This window comes from Sardina pilchardus, chromosome 2 (assembly GCF_963854185.1).
Source record: "Sardina pilchardus chromosome 2, fSarPil1.1, whole genome shotgun sequence".
NCBI lineage: Eukaryota > Metazoa > Chordata > Actinopteri > Clupeiformes > Clupeidae > Sardina > Sardina pilchardus.
In genome coordinates this window covers 30,125,219-30,144,761 of record NC_084995.1, presented here as the reverse complement: position 1 = coordinate 30,144,761, position 19,543 = coordinate 30,125,219, and the positions used below count along the sequence as shown (strand labels likewise).

The 19,543-nt window shown below is 45.2% G+C and overlaps 1 long non-coding RNA gene across 1 annotated transcript in view; it reads right to left on the bottom strand.

Annotated features, from left to right (window-relative positions):
* Window positions 1-4,542: 4,542 nt before the first annotated feature.
* LOC134101940 (uncharacterized) overlaps window positions 4,543-19,543 on the bottom strand; it is a 36,541-nt gene continuing 21,540 nt past the window's right edge. Inside the window, exons 2-3 of the long non-coding RNA XR_009941467.1 lie at window positions 11,335-11,447; window positions 4,543-5,159 (exon numbers count right to left, since the gene is read on the bottom strand). This is a non-coding gene — a long non-coding RNA (uncharacterized LOC134101940). The remainder of the gene's footprint in view (window positions 5,160-11,334; window positions 11,448-19,543) is intronic.

The following is a 19,543-nucleotide window of genomic DNA, read 5'->3' as shown; positions in this document are numbered from 1 at the left end:
GTCCCATAAGAATCACAGGGACACCCGTGGCCTGATACGTTCTCACTATGCAGATGCTTTACATGTTGTCAAAAGGAACCCTCTGTTTTTTTCTTTTAAATCAATGGATAATTTCCCATGGCTTCCCGTAAAAAGCTGGGCAGCAGTGCCTGACATCACGTTTGGCCTGTGTCGACAGAATGACACAATGACACTCCATATATCCACAGAGAGCTTCATCAATGGCCCACTGAGGTATCACTTTTTTTATGTGGAGACGTAAAAAAGATCCATGAAATGCTGACATTTGAGCTCAACAGACAATAAAGTCACACCCCTCCCCTCTGAGGTGCTGTGGGATTGTTTATGGCTCATTCCGATTCACTACGTTTTTTCCTTTACAGAGCAAGGACAACGTACTGTATGAACATGAGGTTTTTTTTTTTTAAGGATAGTAGAAATTACAAAAATACAGATAGAGCTTCAAGGAGCAACTGAATCTGACAAAATGTGTATGGAGTTGGAATCACAGACTACTCCTTTGAGATACATCCCGCAGACCACTGCATAGTACAGAACACATCTTCATGTGAATATATATATATATATATATATATATATATATATATATATATACATTTAAATCTCTGGCCTGGCCTTGTACCACCGAGGTTAGAATAATCAGATTAGCATACAACGGCTTCTCTGTCTGATTAAACTTGCCCGATCACCTCAGATCAATGCCAGTGGGCTGTCAAAGAGGCCAAAGGACAGTGTGTGTGAACCTGACAGAGGAGGTCATAAGGAGGCTAAAGTGACTAACAAGTGACACATTCCCCCTTTCCTTTGCGTCCACCATCTACAGAGGACCAGGTCAGCGGGCCCTGCAGGTCAATATCAGGCATGCTTTAAGAGATGGGCAGGTCTGAAGCACTGTACTGGAGGGGTGAGGAATCGAAAAAGGATTGATCTGCTAATAACATTCTCTCTGTAGGACTCATTGGATTCCCTCAATGAAAACAAGACAGGCTTGTCACTTAAGGCCAAGACTATAAGCAAGATGAGCGATCACAAGGGGGAGGAATTATAAATGTATGATGGTGTGTGAGTGGCGATTGGTGTGGTAGTAGACAGGATCCTTTTTATTCTGGAGACCTTCACTTCACTTTATATCTGCCGTTGCCTGCTTATGCTCTGCTGTCAATCATGTTTTTTTTAACCATAGTGATAATCCATTAACACTCAGCGATGAGGAGTTTGAGGATGAGGTCTTGCTCATGAAACACAATCTTCCTGGAAGACGCAGACCGGTTCTAATAGGGGTCAGAGATGTCATCGTGTGGACCAATCAATAACGAGGCAAGGTCCATTTTAATGGTGCAGTGAAGACACTAGGTGGTTTATTATTCATGAGAAGTGTCTGTCTGCTTTTAAGTGTTCTGGGTGATGGTGGTGTGTGTGTGTGGGGGGGGGGGGATTGCAGGAATGAAAAAAGGAGACAGTGGGAATGGACTTGGGAAGACACTGGACTTTACAGTTGAGAGGGACATGTCTTGCTACAGTATATACATCTAGAATATTGTTTCATTAGAATTCATCCAGTGTAAAAAAAAGAAATTAAAGGAATGTGTCAGCTGTTTGTGATTGACACTGGAGAGGAGACAAAACAGGAGGAAAAATAACCCATTTTAATGAGAAACACCAGCCTGGCATGGTGGCATGGAGTGAAATCCTGCCCACTGCCTGTTCCAACTAAGAGTGTGTGGAATTAGCACTAGCGTCCACTAACAAACGTCAGCAGGTGAATGATGCAATGTCATGCAATCCCAAGGGGATCAAGGCTACCACAGCTGTTCAGCCTGGGAAAGACTGGGGTCAAAATCCAGGCCCCGTCATCGACCAAGAGACAGCTTGGACAGGCTAGTTCCCAACAGCGCCACATTTCATGTTACATTTCTGTGGAACACACAGTCATGACTGTAAACATTGTGAAGTGTTCAATGATTTGTCAGCATGTACAGATTTAGACCTCAGGGACGGGCACAACGCAGCCACTGAAAATAAGGAAGACAATAGATTTGACAGCAGCAGATGATGAAACAACCGTTTGATATGTTCTATTTCCTCCTGGGCCCCGGAGAAAAACAGATGGGACACGATGAACCATTCATCCAAGAGAGGCAGTTAATCGGCTGTTCAGTCATCAATTGCGAGTCTATCAGAGGCATGAAATCAACTCAAATAAAAAAAATACAAAGTACTAATTATAGCTGCAGTCGAATGAATTACTTATTGTATCCAGTAACTGTGTTACCCGCTCACATTCCTTCGCAAGAAGTCATTTGTCCCATTCAGACTGAGCTGTTAGCAGGTGACTGAGATTTGATCAATCCAATAACATCACCTTTCTACTTGCAGACATTTGCACCCGTGCTGATATGCTCCTGACATTTTTGTCCCATGTGTCATATCAACCAATATATTCCCTGATATTACACATATCAGGATACACCAATGAATATCCCCTGATTCAGGGGCTTTTCATCTAGTGACCAAACGTCAACAAAACAAGCCACAGGGTCTCAAAATTACACACACATGTAACTTTGAGCGCTGCTCTGAATGAAGCGCAGAGTCTCAAGTGAATGAACAGCCCGGGACATTTCATTACCTTCTTTCAGAATTGTGCGGTTTCACAATGACAACACACAATCGGATACCAAAGTTTGCATTGTGCCAGTAGACTCCAGCACCATTCCCACTCTACTCTAAACTGTACGGGCACTATCAAACACTCTGGCCAGTCATAATCAGCTGCCCACATTTTCCACATTCCAGTGAGGCAGGATATCAATGGTGCGTTTCTCTCAGCAATGCGGTGTTACAGCCGTCACTGTTTTGAAGTCATGAGCAAATATTTGCTGGCCTGCTGAGCGGGGAACTTATGTCTTTTGTCAGAAGTTTGCCTGTGGTGAGTTTTCCAGTAAACTACTCAGTGCTGAGCAGCTGGGACTGTACATTAGCTTGGCCTGTTCTGAACCTCAGAGGGGCTGTCGGTGAGGAGAAATTGTGTGTATGTGTATGGGGGGGGGGGGGATTTGACCAGGTATGAGTAGTTTCACAATCAGCCTGTGTGCTTGACATTTTTCACACACAAAATATGTCATAATAGTCCAACATTATATGTATTAATGGCTAGACTTAAGAGCACATTCTCAACTGGAAAAAATACCATTTATTGGCACAAAATGCACCTTCAAGTCATTTTTATCCACAGATTAGGGTTTCATTTGAAATCTAAACCACTTCAGCAACTCATGGTAGGATTCCCAATTTCCCAAATTCCCAAGCTTTCCTAGTAAGCCAAACTCCTTAACAAGACCTTTACGTTGGGGCCACCTTATCTGTCCCTTTCAGTCATTTGTTCATCTTTGGAGGGATTTCTCCTCCCTGTCTGCTTTGACCATGGGGTTCCATCATGGAATTCACAAGTGATTTTGGTTTTGATCACTCCCTGAGTTGAACCTTAAGAACACTTAAAGGGTTTTTAGTCAATGCAAAGGCTCACTTTTTACCACCTTATGGTGGTGAAAGAACAGGGTGAAGCACAGTTGACTGAAATTCATTGTGACTACAAATGCAATTAAAATAGCATAATTATGCACCTGTGAAAACATGCACTAATTTTATCCAAAAAAGTGGGACAAAGACCCTACTGAAACAAAGTGCACACCCTGATTGTAAAATTACCCACATGAGGAGGATGACCTTTGCAAGAAATGGCTGGGTAGATTCAGCCACTGCTACTACACTGATATACAATGTTACACTGGTGCAACTCAGATGTCTTCTTTAGTTTGACTCTGATGAAGATGTTTCTAACATCGAAACGTTAGTCAATGTTTTGCACCTTCTAAATAAAAACAAAAGAAGACATCTGCATTGCACCGGCGTCCCTCTTCCACTCATACACTATCTGTCCTGGCCTGGTTGCACCAGATCAACGCTTAACGGCAGAAGCGCGGAGAACCCTCCTTTGTTTGCTGTTATACAATGTTACTCATTTAATGAACCCATGGCATCCAAATTGAGGAACATAATGCTCAAGCAGATCATCTCCGGTTTGCTTCTAGCGTCTAGTCCTACAGCTCTCCATTTCTGAGTGCGTTTGGCGAAAACGTGCCCTTTTCACTTCTCTGCCACGACTGATGTATGCTCCTGGGTGCCTCTGAGGTGCAGTAAGTTAGCAGGTCGCACAAGAGGATTATGGGGCCTCAACATGGGGCTGTTTGGGTGGAACCAGACTGGCTGTGTCCTCAGGTGACTCCTGCTAGTATTTCCTGGGAGGTGGAGGGGGTGAGTGGGGGAATAGGGGGGCTGTGGAAGTGTCTCCTTCCCTCTCGTGCTCCACGGGTTAATCTCAACTCATCCCCACCACCCCCATATCAACATGACCCTCTCTGTCCCCAGCTCACCACTACCCCTCCCCCCCCCCATGCAATTCCATTAACCTGCTTACTCCAAACAGCCCCGACATTCCCATGAAATGACACCACACAGCAGTTTAACAAAAGCAATTTCATTTCTGTGCTCCCGTTTAATCATTACACACATATGGGCAAGCATTTGTTCACCTTGAAGTAATGATTACATTGTTGGTTTTAAAAGGCTCTGATGGAAAACCTATGTTTGAGAATTAACCTCAATCTCTGTGATTATAAGCATTTTGGATTACAATTGTCAGGGTATTAAGAGAGGTTTTATTCCTTCACTTGCTGTGATTCATCTAAGTTGTGTGTTTAAAGTCCAGTTGTCTTGGTGCCAATAGTGCCAGGCGTTGATAAGATAACCATGTTGTGGTATTTAAAAACGTGACGGACACCTCTGACCAGCTGGCAGGAGGTAGAGACGACCTGAACCACTTGTGTGGCTCCTCTTCTCCGTTAGCAACCCAAAACCATCCCAGTCCTCTCTCTCTCTCAGGGGGTACTACAAATCCACTTCCCCAACTGGTGATTGGTTTAGAGACATGCCTGGCCCACCAGGTTCGCGGTTCCTCTCAAGGTCATCCTCCAGCTTAACTTTGTCCTTCCCTTGGTCAAGTTCATGGCTCATCCGCTGTCCACTATTTCAGCCTCCAGAACCAACGTTGGCCGTAAGAGCTGTGTGGCATAGGAACTCTGGGAAGACAGCAACAACAACAACAACAAATAAAAACATGTGAGCTTGATGGTGAAGAGTCGTTGAAACTGAGCATCCAATGGCCTACAATAGCACAACACGTCCCATAAACCTTGAACTCTACATTGAGCAACGACAGCCTCCTATTGCATAATTTTGGATCATGTCACTTAACTGTGATAGATGAGCATGACTACTTTATCAGATTGGCCAAATGCAATTGAAACTTTGCCCTCACCATGCCATGTTTGGCCTCTCCAAGGATCACCATAACACAAGAACAAAGGAAATGCAAAATAGATCAATGAAAACAATTCACAGGCTTTGAAGCAACCCACTTCACCACTAAACATTTAAAAACAACAACAACAACAACAACAATAATAATAATAATAGGTGAGACGTGTACCCATATGTTAATATAATGCAGCGCTTTGTGTGTGTCTTTGTTTATGTGATTCCAGTGTGATGTGTGTAGAGCAGCAGTGCTGGGTGTGTGTGTGTGTGTGTGTGTGTGTGTGTGTGTGTGTGTGTGTGTACAATGGTAGTGTATGCTGAGCACAGTACTAGTATGAGAGGAGTTGTACGGTAGCTCTCTCTCTAGTATGGGTGTGTGAGCTCTCATTTGGCTGATGACAGCAGCTCATCAGGGGGATGGTGGCAGCTGGCCTGGAGCCAGCTGGGGGGAATTATCAAATCAGCACAGCAGCAATATGCTTTATGGTGTCTGAGCTGCTGTGCTGTGCTTAATTCTTTCTCTCTCTCTCTCCCTCTCCCTCTTGCTCAGTCTCTTTCTCTCTCAGTAGTGCAACCTGTGGAGATGGCCCCCAACAATGGCCCCCCAACTCCCCAAACATACTGACCATATTTGAATATTAATTCAGCAGAGCACAAAACACAGGTGTATCTCAGGTGACGGTGACCCATCTACTGTGGCATCCAGGATTCATTGATTTAACACCTTGGTGCTGGAGTGGAAAAAGAGGACTGAAATATTCACCTCTTAGTGGGGTATGCTTGACTTCTGCTGGTCTCGTTTTGTATCAATGGGATTTTACCGTTGGCCTCCAAAACTGAAAGAATTCAGAAATGACTTCCGGCCATCTAGCCTAGCCACGCCCCTGTCGTGTCCTTGTGTGGGAATATGGAGCGAATCCAGCGAGGAAGAGGGATATTGCATTGACCCAGTTCCCATCTGCAGCGTGAGGCAGTGCTATCTCCTCTGCTATCACCTGAGAGATTACACGCACCGCACGGGCTCACAGCAACACACCTATCTGCACCATCCCTATTATCTAGAACTCATGTGTTCTACTAAACTAAGGTAGGAGTGTGTGTGTATGTGTGTGTGTGTGTGTGTGTGTGTGTGTGTGTGTGTGTGAATTATGGGTGTTATGAGGGGTTACGGGTTGTTTTTACTACTCTGCATGTAGTACTTTGATGCATTATTTATCTTTTACCTTGAGAAGATAACGAGCAATTAAGGAGTACACGACCATCCATTCAGCATACCACACCGCACAATCACACAGCACACCTGAGCTTTACTCTAAACAAACAAAGCTATAATGTCAATAACACCGCAACAACATCACAGAGCACCACGAGTGCTTTCAGCCTTCCGAGCACGCCGGTCCCCCCTCCCCCCCCCTGCCCACCCTCCCCCGTCCTGTCCCTCCAGCGCGGCATCCCTCGGCACCTTATTATGGGCTAACTTACAGCCCTGCTTCTCATTACCCGGCGGCAGGGAGGCAGTCTCGAGCCGTAGGGCTGCGCCTGGCCCGCACGCTCTCACATGAGGACCTCCGCTAGACACACACAGCCCGCAGAGAGAGAGGTGTGGGACGCAACAGCTGGCCTGCATCAGATAGAACACCTCGCTCTCTCACACACACACACACACACATACTGTACACACACACACACACCATGCAGGCCAACGGAGTGAGAACATGCTCAAATCAAAACAATGATGGTATCAGAATTAAACTAGAGGGGGAAACTGGGGAAACATTGAAAATGTTCTCAGGGGTGTGGGCGCTTTGTGTATGTACACGTCTGTGTCTGTTCAGTCTCACTGGGGTACGAGTTGACTAGGTCCAACATAATCACAGAGTGCAAGTAAAAGAGTCAGAAGGGCATCTTGAACAAGCAAATAGAAACACTCCCTCGTGCAGTTACTAAAGGCTATAGAATGAACCCAACGACATGCTGCGGTAAAAGAGCTATGTTATTAGCAATGAACAATTGTCACTACCAGAATGCATGGAATCGAAAATTATCCAGCACTGAGACATTCTGTCTTTTAACGCAAAAAACTGCTATGCATCTGTAAACGTATACCTTTCTACCAATCAGTGACAGACTGGCCCAGCTGAGAGGAAGTCCACATTTCTCACTTCAGCACTCACTCTTTCTCCTTCTGTGACGGTCACAGCTGTATCTGTGTCTGACTTGACAGGCAACACCTCTCGGAAGCATCCTCGCAGGCCCTTCACTTCACTCTGATATCATATTTGCTTTTAAAAGAACAACCTGAAATTTCCCATAAGGCGCTGGGTCATGGTGACCTCAGGTCTGTGGAACAAGCACAAAGGCCTAGAAGCTCCCAGTCAAAATAGGGCTTTAGGACAGCTGTGCTCCCAAACACGTTTGGCTTCTGGTCACACGCACTTCAGAGTTAAGGGCCATTCTAAAGGGCAGTGTCAAATAATTCTGCATTCACTCATGCCCATACAGACATCCCATCAAACTGCTGAGAGCTTGTGGCCGTAATATAAGTTAGCGTTGTATGTAACGGTCATAATAATATTCAGGACTTCAGAATGTTTCCACAAATCGTGCAATGAGAAAATGAAGATACACACAAATTCACTGGAGTTTGTAACACAGGCAGATTCGTGTTTAGTCTTCCGTGGTCATGGTCAGAGAATCCAGGCCAAATCAGATACATAGAAGATCATGGGTCATTGAGAGAGTCAAGTCAAGCGTGAGAGACTCCCATGGAAATTCACAAACTGTTTAATATGCATATAATAGCTGTAAAAGGTAAACCATGAGGGCAAAACATGCCTTTAGCCTTCATATATGTTCTCCCCACACAGAGATAAGAAGCTGTTCAGTAAAGAAGCTACTCTACAGAGCATTAAGTATCATTATTCAGACTATCATAGTAATGTACAGTGCATTATAGAGTGCCTTTAAAAAGAACCCCCCCCCCCCCCTGGATATTTCTGCTTTTATTGCTTTAGTCTTTGTCAATTTAATTTGGCCTTGTTTAAAAACTAAATAAATAAATAAATAAATAAATAAATATAAATTAATTAATTAATTAATACCACCATATTAAGCTCAATCTTTAAGATTGAACATAGTTCAAATGACTGGTTGAAGGACTATCTAAGCGTACAATTAGACCAACGATCCGGGTGCGTCTTTTGGATAAGCTAGTTTGTGACTGGACCCAAAGATTGTGGACAGGAAGCAGGGGAGATAGATATGCAGGTTTCCAGCCTGAGCTGCCAGGCGAAATCCAAATTCTCCGCCAGGTTAGGCAGGGTTCACCCAGCCTCCCTCCTTAATATCAAAGTGGAAGCAAATTTCAAAAAAGTAATGTTAATGAATTAAGAAATATGTAAGGGACGACATGCTGTTCGACTATACAAAGTTAATATACTGTTCTAGATGGTGAAACGGCCCAACGCTAATTATTTACAATTAATGAAATGGAGATTGCCTGAGTGCAGTGAATGTTTATACTACAGAAATACTGTATAACGACACCTGCGTCAGGACAGTCCAGTTACTAGTCAATCAGTATTCCTGGCTGTAATTCCTCCATGAAGCCAAAATTACACTCCAAACTCAAAGAAAAGGTTACTGAAAAGCATAAGTGAGGGTATGGATACAAAAATAAAATAAGGCAATGAACATCCCCTGGAGTTCAGTGAAATCCATCATTAAGGAATGTAAGGAATATGACAGTTTGTGGTGATGACTGCCCGCTCTAGGCAGATTTGCACATTTGAGTGACCTTACCCGAAGGAGCTAAAAGCTTCAGCAGCTGAGATAGAAGAAACTATGCATACAGCACACTTTTGTCTGAGTTCTTCACCAGTAAAAGCTCTATGAGTGAGTGAGTGGCAAAGCTCTTATTAAATTTCAAGTTAAGTTCTTGGAAAGGAAGAACGCTTGTCGGTCTGATGAAACCAAAATTGAGCTTTTTGGCCATCAGACTAGATGCTATTTTCAGTTGACTGAAAGTGGAAATATCCAAGGGGGTGAATACTTTTTATAGGCACTGTATGTATCTTTACTGTGTGCGACTAAAAAAGTGGCCTCATGTATACAAACGGAGTGAACATGAATGAAGGCACATTCTGCCTGCCATAGAGGGGCAGAATGTTTTTTTTATTGTCATTCATTCATCATTTTGGACACTGTGTGGGCTGGCTGCATGCGCCTATCTAGATGCATGTGAAGGCTCTGCTTACCTGATGCTGTATAAAAGTGCTGTTTACCTAACGTAACGAAAGCTTCGTACACTTAATATGGCAAGGCACAAGGGCTGTGTCTCTGCATACATACATCTGCCCCTTTGTGTGTAAATCTATGACAACAGTGATATGTGAGGTTTACTGTGGTCAATCGGTCACATGAATGTACAGATGACAAATGTTGTGAATCTGTGTAGTGTCTCATGACCAATATGCTAGAGCCAGTGTGTGTGTGTGTGTGTGTGTGTGTGTGTGTGTGTGTGTGTGTGTGTGTGTGTGTGTGAGAGAGAGAGAGAGAGAGAGATGTGCTAGAGCCCGTCTCTAATCCATGGCAAGAAGGGAGGATGGCCGTACGTAAGAAGGGGCAGGAGGACCGTACATGTCAATTGGCCTTTCTTTGTGGTGGAATTGTGGGGCCAATGCTAATTAACAAACATGTGTGTGTGTGTGTGTGTGTGTTTGCGTGTGTGTGTGTTTGCTTGTGTGTGTGCGCTAGTGTGTGTGTGTGTGTAGCCAGTGGCTGGGTGAATTGAAAATGACCTCTGTCGGACACAAACAAATTGAAAGTCCTGCCCTTCTCTGGATCAACATGACAGCTAACTCACTCAGTTAGCTGGTCTTGAAAACAATCTCTTTGTATAAAGCAATAACAAAAATAACCAGGAAACGGTTGACGGAACACTTTGTGAAAAAGCAAACAGTAGTGTTGTGCAATTGGCAAATAAAATAAACGGAACATGTGGGTGTGCATTTGCATCACCAACCCAGCAATTTTCAGAGGTGAATTCCTTTTGTGTTATCTGATTTAATACAATCCTACCAAAAGATAAAAAAAAAGAGGAGGAAAAAAAAAAAACACCTGACGTGAGGAAGGCTGGAATATTTGACAGTTTTTCATAAAATACAGCCTGAAGCCCAAACAAGCACCACAGTGTAAACTTGGTTGACAGCCAAGGACAGAGTGTGGAGCAGTTCGGTTGCCTCTGTGCCGTTCTGGCGGTTATTACCCAACAGCTTCACGTGTGGCTCGACAGGATAACGTACTGTAGCCCCCGTTTTTTTTCCACATACTTGTGTTTGTCTGAGCAGGCCGAGCCCGGAGATTTGATAGTGAGGAATGCATTGGGGATGTTCCGTCAGCCAGCTGCCAGGTCACTGCTTGGTCCGCTGAGATTAGGCCTGATCGACTGCCCATATCGCTCGGCTCACACAGCCCCCCTTGCCACTGGAGGGGTGAGTAGGCAACACTGCCCTGCTGGCCTTAACTGCTCCCCCCCCCCCCCCCCCCCCTCAACCACCATCTCATCCACCACCACCACCACCCGGCCTATCTCCATCTGCCACTAGGCTCTGTATCTGGGTGGGAAAAACTTCCTGTTCTGACCTCTCAACGGAAAGTTGACCCTCCCTCCATCTCCTCCTCCTTCTCCTCCTCTCACCTTACCACACAGCTCTCCTTCACACTCCAGTCCTCCCACACACACACACACACACACACACGCACACACATACCATGAGTAAACCACCAGCACACTCTGGAAACTCCTCACGGCCCTCAGACTGCCCTCGACTAACACCGCATGCATCACTCCAGTGCAGTCTCTGCTTGTACAAAGGTGGAGCTAAATGAAAGTCTGGGTCCTTCCAGGTAAACATTTAATGCAAGAAGCTTTTATACCTTACTCAAGTCAGTCAGTCAGTCACAGATGCAGCAGTTTATCCTATTTTTCTTTTCTTCACAAATATGAAACTGCAGTGTCTGCTAGCAGGATTTCCTGTAGTGGCCTTCAGCTGCAAGTGAAATAGAGAAACTACATTTGAAAATGTTTCATTGAAAACCGGAAGCATGCATGGCAAAAGTACAAATGAAGCCTACCAACTATAGCTCACCTAAGAAGTACAGCTCAAAAACAAGAGCCCTATTTTTACCTCTCGACTACCTGACCAAACATTCTTAGAAATGCTTGTTTGCCAGAGTTCACAGCAAGTGCAGAGCAAAGAGCCGAGGCCTGAGTATTTTTAAGACAGTGGCCTCTGAGGCGATGTGATGGCGCGAAGTGATGGTGCGAAGTGACGGGTCTTCTCTCATCCGCTCAATGACGGAGTTACAGTGAAACCTCTTCACTCAGTGACCGCAGAGAGAGAGAGAGAGAGAGAGAGAGAGACAGAGAGACAGAGAGAGAGATCCAGCACCCCACTACCCCCATTCTCCATCCTCCCTTCCTTTGTCATCACTCCTTCCATGGCACTGTGATAAAGGTGTGGCACATCAACAGTCAACAGCCACCCTCTGCTCTTAAAGCACACTTGACTATGCTTCCTAAAGGGCCTTTCTGTACATTGTACATTGAACACATTGCCATTCTGTACATTGTACACAGATGAAAGTGACGAGAGCAGAAAATTAACCAAACGTTCATCTCATCTTTCCCAGCTGGACCACAGTGGACCATGAGTCATAAGCGTGGCCCGGTTCACACGCTTTCCTCTGGGACAACTTCCAGCACAAGACAGGAATTCCTTCCGTTCTCCAACGGGGGGAAAAAACATCTACGAACATGCTTGTACTGTAGATTGGCTCGCTCGTGAGAACGAAACATGTGGCGGCATGATCCAAGCTGAATCGGTCCCCTCCAGAGGCATTCCCTTCCGAGTGTGACTATAGGTGCCTCTCATGCAGCGTTTATACGTCCTCCCTCGCTCCTCGGGCCTCGATCCTCACTGATCTACATAAAGAATGATGGGGGGGATACAATGGGAAGTCTATCCAGTGTTAGTTATAGATCAGTGGGAACGCCCCTCGATGATCGAGCATCGAGGATCGAGGAGGCATGTTGAGAGGCACCCTATGTTGTAATGATGTCCTCTCACTTGAGCCGATCACTTGAGCCATAGGTGAAGGTGTTCTCTGGTAAAAAGCATACTTTGGAGAAGCTAATATTAGGGGGTTGGGTAGCCTAATACAGACAAGCTTTCATATCTGTCAAACAAGCACTGCAGCAATAAACCACATGCGATTCATCAGATAACCCAGATCAGATATAACAGGCACAACGGGCTGCTGATCAAAAGGGTCTGATAAGATTAGCGCTTTCACTATAAGCGCTAGGCTAGTACACATGTTCTGTAGAAATAGCCCTGGCCACAAGCAAAAGCTGTAATAACCATATAATATAAAAAGCATATATGTGTGTTATGGAGGAGGATAGGTGCGAGCACAGCCTTCCCCTCCCCCAGCCACCCACAACATTCCCTGCACACACTGCTCTGTACGGGGATAAGGTGAGGTGTGTGTGTCTGGAGCAAATGACAGAGCGGCCTCAGGTCTGCCAGTGGGCCAGTGGAGCAGACCACTGGCACGGGTAAACAAACACCACGCCACATGAGAGAAGGAGCCGGAGCCAAGTGCGAGGGGAGAGTGGGCCAAACTGCCAGCGGGCCTCGGCCAACCTGGGCCCTGCCACTGTATGCCTGCCAGCCAGCCAGCCAACCAACCAACCAGCCAGCCTTGGCGCGCCTGCCAAAAATTGCACACAGGTCACTCTGAGGAAGAGGGTGAGTAAGTAAACGTGAGAGAGGGAGACAAAGAGGGAGAGGGAGAGAGGGAGAGAGAGAGAGAGAGAGAGAGAGAGAGAGAGAGAGAGAGAGAGAGAGAGAGAGAGAGAGGGGGGGGGAGAGAGAGAGAGGGAGAGAGAGGGAGAGAGAGGGAGAGAGAGAGAGAGAGAGAGAGAGGGAGCGAGCAATTGGGGCAGTTGATAAGGGAATCCCTCTGCCCTTTTGCAGAAGTCACAGAGTGCGCAGCCAGAGTGTCTCTTCTAGCGCCCACACACTTCTCGCGCAGGAGTGTACGAGACGAGCATTACTGCATGTGTTTACCAGCAGCTTGGGGTTGTTGCTGGTATTTTTATCTGTGGGTGGGGGGAGAGGTGAACTGAATCTTTGGCTCTCAAAAATACATTGACTGGGGCGTGGGATGTCTACTAAATATGGCCTTTATGTTTACAAGAAATCAAATTCAACCGGCAAATACATTAAGACCACCCAACCGCCCCTTCTTCTCCAAAAGGTCTCCAAATGCATTATTTCCTCACATGGTTAGTGTAAGAAGATAACTGAGTTTTAATTTACACATCTGCGAATCATTTGTCAGGCATTTATGACCAACACGGACGGGATTTTCTCCAACATCAACCACATATGATGGAGCAATTCCACCTGATTAAGATCACCTGCTCTCCAGGACATAACACCTCTATCTATTAAAATCAGTGTCTTAACCACAATTACTTTTTTTCTATCATAAGAAAGCAATAACAAAAGCAAGGCAGCAGGAAATAAATCCTCTTAAATGGTCTTTGCTGTCTGTTGTTCAGTGATCTGCTTTTGCTACCAGTTTTGCGATCAGAAAGGTATGATGGTAGCAATAGTACCAGCTATAAAAGCTAACAAAGCCAGTTAGCTATTAACTCATTCACTGCCTTTGACGTCTTTAAACGTCAATTTAGACACATACGTTGACTGCCATTGACGTCTGTAGACGTCAATTGCCGTTTTCAATGGGGAGGGCTCCTGGGTGGGCTTGGGAACGATCTGGCAGAGTTTCAGGCTTGTAAACAGACTGCACTAGCGATCCGAACCTCTAGATGGCAACAGTGCCATTTGGATCATTAGTATCTGCCTAGAGTGCACAAGTCATGCAGAGACAACTAGCAAACACACTGAAGATCGACCACAGTGGATCTAGTTTGCACGCGATGCAGGGAATAAATATGCTTACTTCTTACATCAAGGATGGAAAACACGTGAACGGTATGATCCATTTACATTGGATATTGCGATATAGACTAACAACAACCTTGCTAGTGCTAGCTTGCTAAGTCTAGCATCCTGTTCAGAGTCTTTAGCGACCATCAGAGTCCCTAGCAACCTTGACGAGACTGACGAGATAACAGTGCAATCGTGGTTGACCTACTACTGAAACGCTAACGTTAAAAAGTTGATTTTCACAAAAAGATCGTTTTCTCCATGTTTTGGTCAAAAACAGGTGTTTTTAGCAAAACTAACCCATGTTCTACTGACGATTACTAAAGAACGGAAAACGATAGAAACAAGCCGTTTTTTCCTGGTGAAAGAAGAGAGTCTACTCTTTCATTTGGTACCTTCGGTGTTTACATAGTCATTAAGCTCACCGTTCGGTGGATCTTGGAAAAACAGTCAAAATGCTGTAAAACGTCTAGCAGTATGGAGCGCTCTGCACTGAAAATCGCTGGCAGCCAATGAGTTAAGGTACTCACTTGGCCAGCGTAACAGGTTTATGCTCAACATGTTTGTTTAAACATGGGTAAGTAGGTAGTTTCTTTAACGTTTAGAGACGTGTGTGGTTATGAAACTGAGAGAGGACTGAGATTGACATTTTAACTGAAGTCGCAAAACCAACAACCAACTGGCAAGGAATTTTCCGTCATGCTGTGAATGTGTATGCGTGCATATAAGCTATTGTGCACGTGTCTATTCCACAAAAGGAAGGAGGGAAAATTAGATGGTCAGGGAGGAAATATAATCTTACTGCAGACGTGCTCGTGCACAGCACACATGATACTCGGGGAGCAGGATCCCCTTGCATCCGTCTAGACATCAGAGCGGAAGCGTCTATTAAATACACCTCCATAAAAATGAGTAACATACCCCACAGGCTTCCCTACGAACCAGAGCTCAACCTTTCACCCCAAAACACCTACTCCCAGAACAAATTTGTCAGCAGTTAACCTGGATGTCAAACAGACAAAGGCCTTTAGTTGCCATCTACCACGACCGTCCACTTTTCGTAGATGCGCTTTATGAGCTGATGGGGGTAATGAGGTAAGGCCTCGTTGGAATGTTTACAGGTCTGACATTCAGGCCTCCAGATTTCACAAAGGTTGAGCATGAGATTCCTCTGAAGTAAAAAGGGGTGCAGGAGCAAGATATTATGGGCCTGGTTTGCATCTCCATTGAGGAAGTTTTGCTCCCAAAGACATTAATACTTCTCTTAAAATGTCTGGTGCATTACGTGTGTGTGTGTGCGTGTGTAAGTGTATTTTCATTCTGTCTGTGTGTGTGTGTGTGTGTGTGTGTTCATTCTGAGTGTGGGCTCTGACAATGCCTGAAGGCCATGTTGCCACTGCACTCCTGAGTGAGAGTGTGCGGAGGGAACGACCTCACTTCACTTTCTGGAACTCTGGTTGCACTAATAGCCAATACCGCCGCAGCAAAGCCAATACAGCACACCGTGATGGTGAATACGAGGAAAGAGACGTGACGCATAAAGCACAACCTGGTGGCCGAGCCTCACGTGGCGCTGGCCGTATGTACAGCTGACGGCCACATTCAACTGATAGGGACAAATACGATAACCGGAGTCCTGCGGTTTTCGGGCCTAGCGACCGGCCTGTCGCTTTCATGCCCCCACCTGCGGACAGTGCCATGTGGCTTACTCAAACAGTCACACATGGACTAATATGTAACCAAACACATGATATGCGAGGGTTGACCCCAGGAGACCGCATGTTTACAGTGAAGCGGTAGTCACCTGACTTCAGGTTCACCTTCAGAAAACGCAAACCTGGGCATGATGATCACCATACATGTATGAGTAAACAAAGTAAAGTATGCACGGTGGCCTTTCGTGGTCAAACTCATTCACTCACACAGTAAATAGTAAATCAGTTTTTCCTCTTAACGGGCCTTAATTCTATCGCCATAGATCATCTCATTTACAATTGCCATACGGGAGCATATTGTTACACTTGTTATACATTATACTCTTATACATTATATCTGAAAATGTTTGCATATTCAATTTATCTTATTTCCTTAACATGTTCTTAACATAAATAAACAAAATTGGAGAGAGTTAGCGAGTGGGGAGTTGATTTAAGAATGGACACATTGGGCCCCAGTTTGAATAATAGGCAATGTGCAAGTCTTCAGTCTAGTTAAAGCTACGGTAATTCATTACTAGGCTCCCAAGTGGCACACGATTGCTGTAGTTCACGCATGAGAACTTTGCTTGTTGATGGACTTTGCACTTTGCCCTCCATTTATCTGCAGGAGAAGGAAGCACCCAGGAGATGTACATGTAGCGTCCACTTCTCCTGTGTGGAATACATCTTATGATCGATGAAACAAAAGCCCTGTCCCTGGCGCTCGATCCAAATCTGGCAGGATGCCGACAAGCATCTTTGGTGGCACGAGGACTCACCAGCCGTACTGTGGGGGCCCCGGAGAGGGAGGGGGGGAATACGACGGGCAGATGGCACACCTCTCATTCCTGAACTTTGGCCTGCCATTTGCCTCCTATTTATCATGTCTCTATCAGTGCATGACTGTATACATGTGAGCAGATTGAACGTGAAAAAAAAAAAAAATAAGAACGCTGAAGGGAATACCATCTCGAGATGCTAAATCATTCTCTGACCTTTAGAAATGCATGACCGACGTCAATGGAGATGGGGCGGCAAACAAAGACACATGACAACTGGGCATGCTCACAACACCCCATATGTTTACTGCCAGACACTTGAACATGAATGAGGCTTGTTGTTCTCTCACTCTATCTCTCTCTCTCTCTCTCTCACACACACACACACACACACTTTTCCATCCACTGCCACCCAGACCAGTGTTAACTCAACCATGCGGACAGTGTCGCTACCCCCCACGTGGAGGTCAGGTGAGTCACGACACAAAGCAGAGCTGGCATCAACCCACCAGCTGTCCTACGGCTGACGTGAAATCGGAGAATGTCGCAGTTGCTGACAAAAGGCTAGAAAGTCCTGTCTTCCCGGAATCACTCAGCAGTAATGACAGTTGGCCATTTTCTGGTAAGAGGTCGCTCAAAATGGGACAAGCAACTGAGATACATCTTAAAAAGGAAGATAAAAGTATATATTTAGGTGCAGAAGACAAAAGGGAGCTTTTGATGTGAAAGTGATTCATGTAAAGAGCAGCACTGTTCACCTCCAAACCATTTATGCATTTTGCTCAAGAGAGTGTGCATAAAATGCTGAGCTCTGTAAATGACTGTGTTACATAATTCATCGGATAGAGTCAAGAGTGCGAGTTCAATTCATTAGCTTACAAAATCTGTGAAGACTTGTGGGATGTCGACACATTTAATTACTTCTTGGATCAGCATTCAGGGTTTTACAGCCTTGAAACTGGCGAAGTACCAGCAAGAGAAACAAGTTATGACATCTCAGTATTTTGAGTGGGGAAAAATTGCTAACGTGAACCGTGATAATGAGTTGGCTTTTAGAGCAGAGGCAATTTGAGAAATCTCGGGGTAAAAGAGCACACATTTGACAAAGAAAATGTTCAAATTTCCCAAGTGCTTTGCCCCCATCGGCTCCTGGCAAACGCTCCTAAATTGTCAGTATCTTGGCTAAAAAGCATCTCCTGTTCCAAATTAGGAAAGCAGAACATCCAGTGAATTGGCGAGTAAATGCAAACTTAGCAGCAGACACACACACACACACACACACACACACACACACAAAAAACTATGATTTAAAATGCTGCAGCGAAGTCATCCTATGGACTTGGGGATTAGCGGTAAAAAGTGCCCAAACAGGAACGAGCACACAAGCAAAGACTGCAAGTGTGGACTCAGCAAATATACACACTGTCAGACAGGATTCATGGAGGCATCAGGAATGCAGAGCGAAGCTAATGCAGCCTCTCATAGCCTCGGTAAGAGCATGTTGGGATGGGTGCCAGACAAGCTGACGCTGAAGGCGTTGAGGGACACAGCGGGGTGGGGCGGGCAGGGGAGAGAGAGAGTGGATGGACGACGGACGGGCTCTACCTTGGGTGACCGAGTGAACTCGCGTACCCTGAATGCACCAAGCCAGCCAGGCAGCACAGACGGATGATGCGGATGTTGCTCTGCAAACACAGATCTCTATCAGATGCTGACGCTGAGCGCTCGGCTGAAGTAGCTGACGCTCTTCTCTCAGCCCGGCTCAGATCAACCGGGCGGCCGCACATCAAAGGACTGACTGCTGAAGCACTGTGAAGATGATTTTTTTCTTTTCACAAAAGCAGATATCCAAAGTGCCATTTATGAGTCAGGCCAAGAATTGTGACATTTCAAAAAAAGCGACTGATGGCAAAAAAGAAGCCGTCTGGGATGATGCGTGTTTGGGGAGACATTTGTGCTGACTTTTATGGGTGTGTTTAAAATGAATACTCTCTGAAAACACACCAGGAAATTCCAACAGTGGTTTGCAAGCGAGAAATGGCTGCACAATAAAAAAAAAAGCTAAACATTAAAAAAAAAAAAAAAAATGCCACATGTAAATGGGTCAAAAGTCAAAACTAGTGCATGTCTGTCAGAAATCATGACCACTGGGAACCACTGATGAGAATGGTGCTGCTATCACACGTATGACAGATGCACTAAATTCACCTGTCTGAACAAAGTGGGATGCAATTCCAGCATTTCCCTGCGGTGACGGGCACTCAACACAAAAAGGCTGAGAAGAGGAAAAAGAATTCTGACAGGTAAAAAAGTCAGCTGAAGGCAGAATTTCCACGGTAGAAAAGAATGAAAGAGTAAAAAGACAAAATTCAAAAGACATCTCTTTCCAAATAAGAGAGCAGAGAACAAAAGACAAAGAGAAAAAAACAAAAAAAAATCTTTTGAGAGTGGTAAAAATATCAGAGGCCTAAAAATAGCTGTGCACGGCTGAGACAAACAGAGGTCTGTGTTGAGGATGCGCTGAAGCACTGGGGGTGGTGGTAGTGTTACACTCGCCTGAAGCATTGCGCCATGCAGTACAGAGCCAGGGTCAGAGTGGGCCACACAGTCCTCCCTTCTCCTCTCCTCCCCTTCCCCAAGCGGATCA